At 42.8% G+C, this 12,160-nt stretch overlaps 1 pseudogene; it reads left to right on the plus strand.

The window, feature by feature from the left end:
- The first annotated feature begins 6,521 nt into the window (after positions 1-6,521).
- Positions 6,522-11,373, plus strand: LOC101051655 (protein ILRUN pseudogene; annotated as a pseudogene).
- Positions 11,374-12,160: the final 787 nt, after the last annotated feature.

Genomic DNA, 12,160 nt, shown 5'->3' on the forward strand with positions numbered 1-12,160 from the left:
GCACACTGAAAAAACAGCATGTTGTGTGCCTGCGTTTTGATTGTGACACACATGAGGGCAGGTGTGGAATTTTCTACTTGTGTTTTCATGTTGGTGCTCAAAAAGGTTCAAATTTTTTGGAGCATTTTAGATTTCCTACTTTCAGATTAGCGATGCTTGACTTGTATTAAAAATGAATAGTGGGCCAGGCAAGGTGGCTCATGCCTGTAATCCCAGTACTTTGGGAGGCTGAGGTGGGTGGATCACCTGAGGTCAGGAGTTTGAAACCAGCCTGACAAATATGGTGAAACCCCATCTCTACTAAAAATACAAAAATTAGCTGGGTGTGGTGGTGGGCACTTTTAATCTCAGTTACTTGGGAGGCTGAGTCAGGAGAATTGCTTGAACCCAGAAGACGGAGGTTGCAGTGAGCCAAGATTGCACCATTGCACTCCAGCCTGGGTGACATGAGTGAGACTCTATTTCAAAAAAAAAAAAAGAATGTGGGCCAGGTTCATATCTGAAGTCCCAGCACTTTGGGAGGCCAAGGCCAGAGAACCACCTAAGCCCAGGAGTTCAAGACCAGCCTGGGCAATATGGCAAGACCTCCAACTCTATTAAAAGAAAAAACAAATAGTTTTCTATATATCACCAGCAGCCACTGATAAAATGTAGTAGAAAGAAAAGAAAAGATAGTGCTGGGTGAGGTGGTTCAAGCCTGTAATCCCAGCACTTTGGGAGGCCGAGGCGGGAGGATCACTTGAGGTCAGGAGTTGGAGACCAGCCTGGCCAACATGGTGAAACCCTGTCTCTACTAAAAATACAAAAATGAGGTCGGACACAATGGCTCACACCTGTAATCCCAGCACTTTGGGACAGCGTGGTGGGGGCATCTGAGTCTAAACAGGGTGAGGGGACTGCCAAGTGCCACCTGGCATGGGGTGAGGGGGAGGACAGTTTCATGTGGGGAAGGTGAATCTTCTGCCAGGAGGCAGAGTCACAGAAAGGTAAGGAAGGTGTCCACATGCAGGAGGGAGGCAGCAGCAGTCAGAGGCTGGTTAACATATGAGGCAATTGATCAAATCATGTAATACATCAAAGACCACAGAGCCGAGTTTCTCGCTGTCAGAGAAGGCAGTTACAAATATGGAAAGGGGAAAGGGGGAAAGCTACAGTGTACATGGTGGGGTTGGATTGGAACTGGAGGTGTCACGTCAATGATGGTTTTCAATACAGATATAAAAATGAACATAAATGTGCATACATAGAGAGATATACACTTTATCCCCTAGCTTTGCCCACTGAGAAGGCCTGGGAGAAGCAGCCCCTAGAGCTATGGACAGGCGTCATTTTCAGATCTGGAAAGCAGAAAAAGAACTACTATCAGAGAGCCGTAAGCCTAACCATCCCAATGTTCCTGAGAGCTCAGGGATGTTTGAGCTCTAGCCATCCAGCATAGATAGACCTCATTCAACACCCTGGCATTTTTTTGAAAAGTTATTTAAAAACATAGCCAGTGCAGTAGCTCACACCTGTAATCCCAGCACTTTGGGAGGCTGAGGTGTGAGGATCACAAAATCAGGAGTTTGAGACCAGCCTGGCCAATATGGTGAAAACCTGTCTCTATTAAAATACAAAAATTAGGCAGGAGTGGTGGCAGGTGCCTGTAGTCCCAGCTACTCAGGAGCCTGAGGCAGGAGAATTGCTTGAACCTGGGAGGTGGAGTTTGCAATGAGCTGAGATCACACCACTGCATTCCAACCTGTGCAACAGAGCAAGACTCTGTCTCAAAAAAAAAAAAAAAAAAAAAAAAAAAAAAAAAAAAAAAATGTATTACCAAAAGAGATCAAGAAGAAATAGGCCATCTGAATATCGATGTATCAGTTAAAGACATTGAATTTGGGCCGGGCGCGGTGGCTCAAGCCTGTAATCCCAGCACTTTGGGAGGCCAAGGTGAATGGATCACGAGGTCAAGAGATCGATAATCCATTGTGCTCTGCACGCGTGGGTTCGAATCCCATCCTCGTCGTTCTTTGAGGTTTAGCCGGGCGCGGTGGCTCAAGCCTGTAATCCCAGCACTTTGGGAGGCCGAGGCGGGTGGATCACGAGGTCAAGAGATCGAGACCATCCTGGTCAACATGGTGAAACCCCGTCTCTACTAAAAAAAAAATACAAAAAAAAAAAAAAAAAAAAAAAAAAAAGAGATCGAGACCATCCTGGTCAACATGGTGAAACCCTGTCTCTACTAAAAAATACAAAAAATTAGCTGGGCATGGTGGCGCATGCCTGTAATCCCAGCTACTCAGGAGGCTGAGGCAGGAGAATTGCCTGAACCCAGGAGGCGGAGGTTGCAGTGAGCCGAGATTGCGCCATTGCACTCCAGCCTGGGTAAAAAAAGTGAAACTCCATCTAAAAAAAACCCAAAAACCAAAAACCAAAAAACAAAACAAAACAAAACACACACACACAAACAGGCTGGGTGCAGTGGCTCACACGTCTAATCCCAGCACTTCGGGAGGCTGAGGTGGGAAGATCACTTGAGGTCAGAAGTTCGAGACCAGCCTGGGCAACATGATGAAACACGATCTCTACAAAAAATACAAAATTTAGCTAGGTATGGTGGTGTGCCCTGTAGTCCCAGCTACCTGGGAGATTGAGGTGGGAAGATGGCTTGAGCCTTGGAGGCAGAGGTTATAGTGAGCAGAGATTGTGCCACTGCACTCCAGCCTGTATATTAGAGCCAGACTTGGTCTCAAAAAAAAAAAAAAAAAGAAAGAAAAAGAAAGAAAAACCCAAAACCAAAAACTTATCAAACACACACACACACACACACACATGCACAAGCAAGCATGTTTACACACACATAGGGACTAACTAGTCTTAGAGATAAATTTATAGATGTGCAAATATTTGCATTAGAAAAGAAGAAATTTTTAAAATTAACTTTTCACCTTAAGTAACTGGAAAAAGAAGGGCAAATTCAACTCAAAGAAAGCAGAGTGAAGGAAATAAGATAAGAGGAAATCAATAAAATAAGAAACAAACAAACATTAGAGAAAAATCAATGATGCCAAAAGCTGGTTCTCTGAAAAGATCAATAAAATTGATAAACCTCAAGATAGACCGATCAAGAAAAAAGAAAGGAAGACACAAATTACCAATATGTGTTGATTTAAGTTTGTTTTACTCTTATGTTAAACATTCACATAATTTTAGAGTTAAATGTACAAGACAAGGTATACTCCAGGAAGTATAGCTCCTATTCCACCCATTCCATCCTGTCTCCTTCCTCTTCTATAGGTAATTATTTTATTTATTATTTTTGGTTTCCAAATTCTTCCATTTTTTAGCATAAGAAAAAACGCATATAGGGAATATATTTGCAGTTGTCTTAAGGAACATGATGTCTCTCGGGGCTCTTATGGACTGGTTTAAGAATCTTGTGAATAGAGTGATTATATTCAAGTATAATCAATATATTCAAACAAAACCTTTTAGTGTGCTCAAAACCACATGCAAGAGTGTGCTCAATAGATCAATTAATCTGGAGATATTTAACAAATATCTGTAGAGAATATCTAAGGGGTTCACCCTGACCTGCTGAATGAGGATTCCATCTTTTTGTTGACTGAGCAAAAAAGTATCTGACCATCCAAATTAGGCTCCTGTGAAAGATGTGTTCAGTTTATTTACCAAAATCCTATTTGGTATTCCAAAGGTCCTGCCAATGCAGATTCCCTTTTTAATGTGGCCAGTGAAGTCTGTGGCTCTGATAGCATCAAAGGACAAATGCATCCTGACCGGGGGATGGAAATCCTTCCAAAGTCTTTTGTTGACAGAGTCTAACTGTGTTATTCTTTTGCTTTTACAAAGTGATAAGCCTTAACAAAAACTCTTAATTAAAACTATAGTTACTTGTTGGTTTTATCCTAAAATAAAACACAGTATCAGCCCTGATAATACAACCAGTGAGTTCATAATGAAATGTAATGTTATAGCTGTCCTGGGTAGCCTTCTGATGCATATTTCTACTTAGTGGTAGGTATTCGTAACAATTCCTGATTTTAATGCAGAAACACTTACATAGCTTGATCCATGTACTTGAGTTTATTTTCAGTGTGAAGGTGACAGTGTTCCAATAACCTACAATTCATACTTGGAAGAGGCTTTTGGCTACTAGTCCTTACTTGGCAGACAAGTTTAGTTGCTAACGTGAAAAGAAATCTCCTTTATCCACCTCCTTTATGAGACAGGTGGAAAACATGGCCCATACTGTACAAGAGTCATGGACAAGTTTTGATCAGCTTGTCTCTGGTTCAATGCTGGTTAAATGTGCAAAATTCAAACAAAAGAATTCTTGTTAGGCTGTGTATTAGTCTGTTTTCATGCCACTGATAAAGACATGTCTGAGATTGGGCAATTTACAAAAGAAAGAGATTTAATGGACAGTTCCATGTGGCTGAGAAAGTCTCACAATTATGGCAGAAGGCAAGGAGAAGCAAGTCACATTTTACATGGATGGCAGCAAGCAAAGAGAGAGCTTTTGTAGGGAAACTCCCATTTTTAAAACCATCAAATCTCACGAGACCTATTCACTATCACGAGAACAGCATGGAAAAGACCTGCCCCCATGATTCAATTATCTCCCACTGGGTTCCTCCCACAATACATGGGAATTGTGGGAGTTACAATTCAAGATGTGATTGGGTGGGGACACAGGCAAACCATATCAGGCTGGGTGCGGTGACTCATCCCTGTAATCCCAGCTACTTGGGAGGCAGAGGCAGGAGAATTGTTTGAACCCAGGAGGCAGAGGTTGCAGTGAACTGAGATTGTGCCACTGCACTCCAGCCTGGGTGACAGAGCGAGACGCCATCTCATTTAAAAACAGAATAAACTTTACATTCATCTTTCCCCCACTTCTGAATGATCAGAACTTTTCTGTTTGTTGTTTGTTGTTTCTTTTTAGTCCTGTTCCACCTATTGCTGTACACCTATGTGTACACAATCACACATACGTTAACATGGGATACGAAACTTCATAAATGAATTTGGTTTCTGACATAAATTTAAAAATAAAGTTTCCAAAAATTAGAAAGAAAAATGTAAAGTTAGTTCTTTCTATAGATATAAAACACTGACACACATACACATACATATGTATGAGAAAGATTGCTATAGCAAAGTATATTAAATTATTATTTTATTTAGAGCTTTAAAAACCTTGATTTTAAAACATAACTACATTTTCACATGGCAAAATTATAAGATCCAAACCTATAACACATTAATTACTTTATTGGTAACTAATAACATTTTGAGCTTGAGAAAGGCTCAGTGTATTTTACAATTAGACAAAAATAGAGTTAGAATTCATGGAGGGATTGTGCAGTAGCCATAAATGCTTTTCCCTTTTCTTTTAGGCTCAAATATCTTAGAACTGATTGACAGTGTCTAGCTCTATATTCTTTTTATTGTTAGCATCATTTAACACAGTACTAGTTATTTTAAAAAGAAAACTCTTAATATACCCTTAGGGAAACATTAGGGGAAATGGCTGTTTGTAGATGGAGTTTTATATGAGTAAAACAGGTTGGAGTAAAGAAAAATAGACACTTGTGAGGTATGGACAAAATTTTCCCTTTGTTTTTTAGTTTTTGTTTGTTTGTTTTTTTTTTTAAGATGCGGGCCAGGTGCGGTGGCTCACACCTGTAATCCCAGCACTTTGAGAGGCCGAGGCGGGTGGATCACGAGGTCAAGAGATCGAGACCATCCTGGTCAACATGGTGAAACCCCGTCTCTACTAAAAATACAAAAAATTAGCTGGGCATGGTGGCGCGTGCCTGTAATCCCAGCTACTCAGGAGGCTGAGGCAGGAGAAATGCCTGAACCCAGGAGGCGGAGGTTGCAGTGAGCCGAGATCACGCCATTGCAGTCCAGCCTGGGTAACAAGAGCAAAACTCCGTCTAAAAAATAAAAATAAAAATAAAATTAAGAAAAGATGCGGTTTCACCATGTTGGTCAGGCTGGTCTTGAACTCCCAACCTCAGGTGATCCGTCCACCTTGGCCTCCAAAGTGCTTGGATTACAGGCGTGAGCCACCACGCCCAGCCTGTTTTTAGGTTTTATAGCTAGATATGGATGCAGTTTTTAAAAAGTTTAACATACACATTTAATTTATGAAATTATTTTTTAATCACAGATAATACTCTGTTGAATCTCAGTTATTCACAAGTCTTTGGATAAACAGATACATTTCTAAATTCAGTTTTATTTCTGTTTAAAATCCCTAAAGCATGTGTTTTTTTAAAAAAGTTAAGCAAATATTAAAATATAACATATTAGTATTACTATCAATAGTTGTTAGAGAAACGTTATTCTTTAAAATCTTACCCAGAAGGTTTAAGTAGAAAATTTGTATAGGCCCATATGCTTTAAATATAAATGCGTAATACAATACGAACTTTACAGAGTGCAGAGCTTTAAAATGGAGTCTTTTAAGGTAAAAGATGACAAGGGCTGGGATAAAACCACAGGAGAAAATGGTTAAAGAGGAAGTGGAGGAAGAAATCCTTGGAAGTGAAAAAGGCAAAGAACTAAGAAACCAGCATGTTGAATGTTTTATCTACATGGGTAGTGAAATCACCAAGATTAATACAGGAGAAATGGGGAATGGGGAGAGAGAGAGGGAGATAGTGAGTATACCAGGAAGTGCTAAATATTTCAATGAATAAGGGTCCTTTGAGGATGGTAGATGGTAATACAGAGAGGCAAAGGCAAACAGTAGTTAGCTTGATTTTTTTTGTTGTTTTTTGAGACTGAGGTTCACTCTTGTTGCTCAGGCTGGAGTGCAATGGCGTGATCTTGGCTCACTACAACCTCCATCTCCCAAGTTCAAGTGATTCTCCTGTCTCAGCCTCCCAAGTCATTGGGATTACAGGAATGCACCATCACATCTGGCTAATTTTGTATTTTTAATAGAGAGGGGGTTTCTCCATGTTGGTCAGGCTGGTCTTGAACTCCCGACTTCAGGTGATCTGCCCATCTCAGCCCCTCAAAGGGCTGGGATTACAAGTGTGAGCCAGCACACTGGCCTTTTTTTTTTTTTTTTTTGAGACAGAGTTTTGCTCCGTCACCCAGGGTGGAGTGCAGTGGCACAGTCTCAGCTCACTGCAACTTCTACCTCCTGGGTTCAAGAGATTCTCCTGCCTCAGCCTCTTGAGTAGCTGGGATTATAGGCACCCACAACCACACCCAGCTAATTTTTTTTTTTTTTTTTTGAGATGGAGTTTCACTCTTGTTACCCAGGCTGGAGTGCAATGGCACGATCTCGGCTCACCGCAACCTCCGCCTCCTGGGTTCAGGCAATTCTCCTGCCTCAGCCTCCTGAGTAGCTCGGATTACAGGCACGTGCCACTATGCCCAGCTACTTTTTTTTGTATTTTTAGTAGAGACGGGGTTTCACCATGTTGACCAGGATGGTCTCGATCTCTTGACCTCGTGATCCACCCGCCTCGGCCTCCCAAAGTGCTGGGATTACAGGCTTGAGCCACCGCGCCCGGCAATTTTTGCATTTTTAGTAGAGACTAGGATTTGCCATGTTGGCCAGGCTGTTCTCAAACTCCTGACCTCAGATGATCCACCTGCCTCAGCCTCCCAAAGTGCTGGATTACAAGCATGAGATACCACACCTGGCCAGAAAACCCAATTTTTAAATGGACAAAGGATTTCACAGACAACTCACTGAAGGGGAAACACTCCTGGCTAGTGAGCATATGAAGGGAGGTTTGATCTCACCAGTAATGAGAACAATGCAAATCAAAGCAACAGATATCACGTCACTACAATCAGGAAGTCAGATGCTATCAAGTTCTGGCAAATACGGTGGAGAGCCCTCAGGTCCTGTTGGTGTAAGTGCAAAGTGGTGCCGTGGTCTGGAGAGAAGGCTGACGGTACACAGTGAAATGAAGAGCACACACTCCCCACGATATAACCATCCCCATGATTGCTATGGATACACCCTCTCTCCCCACTTCCCAAAAAACTCTTTCCAAGGCTCATAAGGTTTACACCAACAGTGTGTCCTAATGAGGAGCTGGAAAAAGACCGGAGCCGTGGCTCATGCTTACAATCCTAGCACTTTGGGAGGCCAAGGCAGGAGGATCACTTGAGGCCAGGAGTTTGAGACCAGCCTGGGCAACACTGAGAGACCCTGCCTCTGCAAAAATTTTTTTAAAAATTAACTGGGTGTTGTGGTGCACATCTGTAGTCCTAGCTTCTTGGGAGGCAGAGGTGGGAGGATCACTTGAGCCCAGGAGACTGCAGTGAGCCATGATCATGCCACTGCACTCCAGCCTTGAGACAAAGAGAGACCTTGTCTCAAAAATAAAATAAAATAAAATAGGCAAATCTATAGAGCCAGAAAGTAGATTCAAGTTTGCCTAGGCCGGGAAGTAATGGGTGGGTTGGAGTAGGGGTGATGATTAAGGAGCGTGGGGTTTGGTTTTGGGGTGATGAAAACATTCTAAAATTGGTCATGGTGATGATTACATAACAGTGGATATACTGAAAGCCACTGAGTTGTATACTTAAATGAGTGAATTGTATGGCATGTGAATGATATCTTAATGAAGCTGTTTTAAAAATCAGTATGAAAGCGGGCTGGGTGCAGTGGCTCACACCTGTAATCCCAGCACTTTGGGAGGCCGAGGTGCGTGGATTACCTGAGGTCAGGAGTTCAAGACCTGCCTGGCCAACATGGTGAAACCCTGTTTCCAAAAAAAAAAAAAAAAAAAAAAATCAGTATGAAAGCAAACCACAGAATGGGAGAAGATATTTGCAACACTTATAATCCAAATAGAACTCATATTCAGAAAACATAAAGAACTTCAGGTCTAGGTCACATGGCAAGATCCCATCTTTACAAAAAATACAAAAATCAGCCAGGTGTGGTGGTGTACATGTTGTCCCAACTACTTGGGAGGCTGAGGTGGTAGGACTGTTCGAATCCAAGAGGTTAAGGTGCAGTGAGCCACAATTGCACCACTGCACTCCAGACCGGGTGACAGAGCAAGACCCTATCTCAAAAAATAATAATAATAAAAATAAAGAAAGAATTTTTTTTTTTTTTTTGAGACAGAGTTTCGCTCTTGTTACCCAGGCTGGAGTGCAATGGCACGATCTCAGCTCACCGCAACCTCCGCCTCCTGGGTTCAGGCAATTCTCCTGCCTCAGCCTCCTGAGTAGCTGGGATTATAGGCACGCACCACCATGCCCAGCTAATTTTTTGTATTTTTAGTAGAGACGGGGTTTCACCATGTTGACCAGGATGGTCTCAATCTCTTGACCTCGTGATCCACCCGCCTCGGCCTCCCAAAGTGCTGGGATTACAGGCTTGAGCCACCGTGCCCGGCCTAAAAAATTAATTTTTTTTTTGGAGACAGAGTCTTGCTCTGTCACTCAGGCTGGAGTGCAGTGGTGCGAACATGGCTCCCTGCAATCTCCGCCTCCCAGGTTCAAGCAATCCTCCTGCCTCAGCCTACAGAGTAGCTGGGATTACTGGCACCTGCCACCACGCCTGGCTAATTTTTGTATTTTTTACTAGAAACAGGGTTTCACCATATTGGCCAGGCCAGTCTTGAACTCCTGACCTCAGGTGATTCACCCACCTTGGCCTCCCAAAGTGCTGGGATTACAGGCATAAGCCACTGTGCCCCGCCAAAAAATAAAGAACTTTAAAAGTTAATAAGAAAAAATAAAGACAACCTCATAGAAAAAGAAAAAAAGCGCCGGGCGCGGTGGCTCAAGCCTGTAATCCCAGCACTTTGGGAGGCCGAGGCGGGTGGATCACGAGGTCGAGAGATCGAGACCATCCTGGTCAACATGGTGAAACCCCGTCTCTACTAAAAGTGCAAAAAATTAGCTGGGCATGGTGGCACGTGCCTGTAATCCCAGCTACTCAGGAGGCTGAGGCAGGAGAATTGCCTGAGCCCAGGAGGCGGAGGTTGCGGTGAGCCGAGATCGCGCCATTGCACTCCAGCCTGGGTAACAAGGGCGAAACTCCGTCTCAAAAAAAAAAAAAAAAAAAAGAAAAGGAAAAAAAGCAAAAGACCTGAATAAGTACAATCATCCCTTGGTATCTGTCAGGGATTAGTTTCAGGACCCATGGATACCACAATTTATGAATGCTCAAGTCCCTTATATAAAATGATGTAGTATTTGCATATAACCTACACACTTCCTCCCACATACATTAAATTCTCTCCAGATTACTTATAATACCTAGTACAATGTAAACGCTATATAAATAGTTGTTATACCATATTTTTTTATTTGTATTTTTTGTTGTTGTTGTATTGTCATTCTTATTGTTTTTTTCTGAGTATTTCTGATCCGCAGTTGGTTGGATCTGTGGATTCACAGCATCCACTGTATTGCAAAAACAGACTCTCTAAATGGTCAACAAGCATGTGAAAGGTACTCAGTATTGACAGTGGGGACAGAAATGTGTACAAAAGCCATGATGAGAGTCAGAGGCTGCGCGTGGTGTTGGGGAGGTGGAGTGCACGAATGTGCGTGAGTGGCTGAGTGGGGCTGAACCCGGGCCGGGGCAGAAGTTTGGCTGCCTGGGCACCACCAACAAGGACGCGCTCATATCTGAGTTCCAGAGGCTGCTCAGCTTCCAGCTCAACCCTGCCGACAGCACCTTCTTCCTGGACATAACCAATTGGAACCTACAAGCCGCAATTGGCACCTACTGTGACCTTGAGAGCCCAAACATCAGTGAGCCCTCTATATCCTTCGTTGAAGATGTCACAAAAGGAGAAGCAGAGTGAATATCCCCTGATACTTAGTTTGTAAAAACATGGTAGATCCAGAATTCTGGGACAGAGGCCTGGCTTCCCGGGGTTTAAGTAAGTCAGGGGAGACCAATTTGCACAGGTGAACATGGTGATAGTGAGTATACTAAAAGCCCCTCAACATTGCAGAAGTCAGTGTCCAGATGTGCAGCTCCAGCAGAGCAGGAACGAATCAGGGACAGTGGTGAACATGACCGCTAAAGGCCTCTACTATGGAGCTGTTATCGTGGAGGCGGGTGGACTTTTAGGAGTAATGCAGCCGCCATCATCTTTTGAAACGCAGTTCAATGAGCTGCTGCATCCCAAGGTAGAAGGAAACTTCAATCAGTTTGCCTCTTCCCAAAAGAACCAGGAATCAGATGAAAACAACTTAAAAGACTCTGGGGTTCCGGGTTCCACCCAATCAGTGAAAACACATCCTGACGAAAGGGAACAAGATCAGAATAGACTCAGGATAGACTCCCGGAACTCTGTAAATCTGTCCCCCAGCAGTCACGCAAACAACTTATCAGTAGTGAGATTCCACCAGCCTTAGCCCTTCAGGTAGCCTTAAACATGGGCCCAGCCAGGCAAGGTGGCTCATGTTTCGAATCTCAGCACTTTGGGAGGCCAAGACAGGAGGATCACTTGAGTCCAAGAGTTCAAGACCAGCCTGGGCATATTGGGAGACCCCTATCTGTACAAAAATTAATTAATTAAACAGGTGTCAGCAAGAAGAAAAATTAACAGAAGACAGAAGACCTGGCTCTTAGGTAGGGGAGTAGAAAAGGGGTTCCTCTGGATTGCAGATAACATGGTCTGGACCCCCAGTTCCCTAAGAAGAGCAAGAAGTAGAAAGACTGCTTTTGAGTAAACTCATTACCCATGTATGAATGCTGGGTTGCAAGAACGGTATTAAGGGTACCAAGAAGAAATCCATGCAGCAACCTTGGGTTTTGTTTATTAGGCATCAGGATAACAGTTCATTACGTCATTTGGGAAGGGGAAAAAAAGTTTAAAATGGGGGAGCCCTCTTTTTAAGCAAAAAGTATTTTGCCTACACATAAAAAATAAAACCACAAGACATCATCAGAATGGCTAAAATTAAAATTATTAACAATATCAAGATTAACAACTAGAATTCTCTTACACAGCTGGTAGAAGGATATGATCATTTTAGAAAACTACTTTTGGTATCTATGAAACTGAATATAGGCAAATCTTATGATCTGGCTATTCCAATAGAAGCATTTACATATGTACACCAAGAGATATAGACAAGGCCAGGTGTGGTGGCTCACACCTGTATTTCTAGCACTTTGGGAGGCTGAGGTGGGAGAAAT

Source organism: Saimiri boliviensis, chromosome 5, assembly GCF_048565385.1.
Source record: "Saimiri boliviensis isolate mSaiBol1 chromosome 5, mSaiBol1.pri, whole genome shotgun sequence".
NCBI lineage: Eukaryota > Metazoa > Chordata > Mammalia > Primates > Cebidae > Saimiri > Saimiri boliviensis.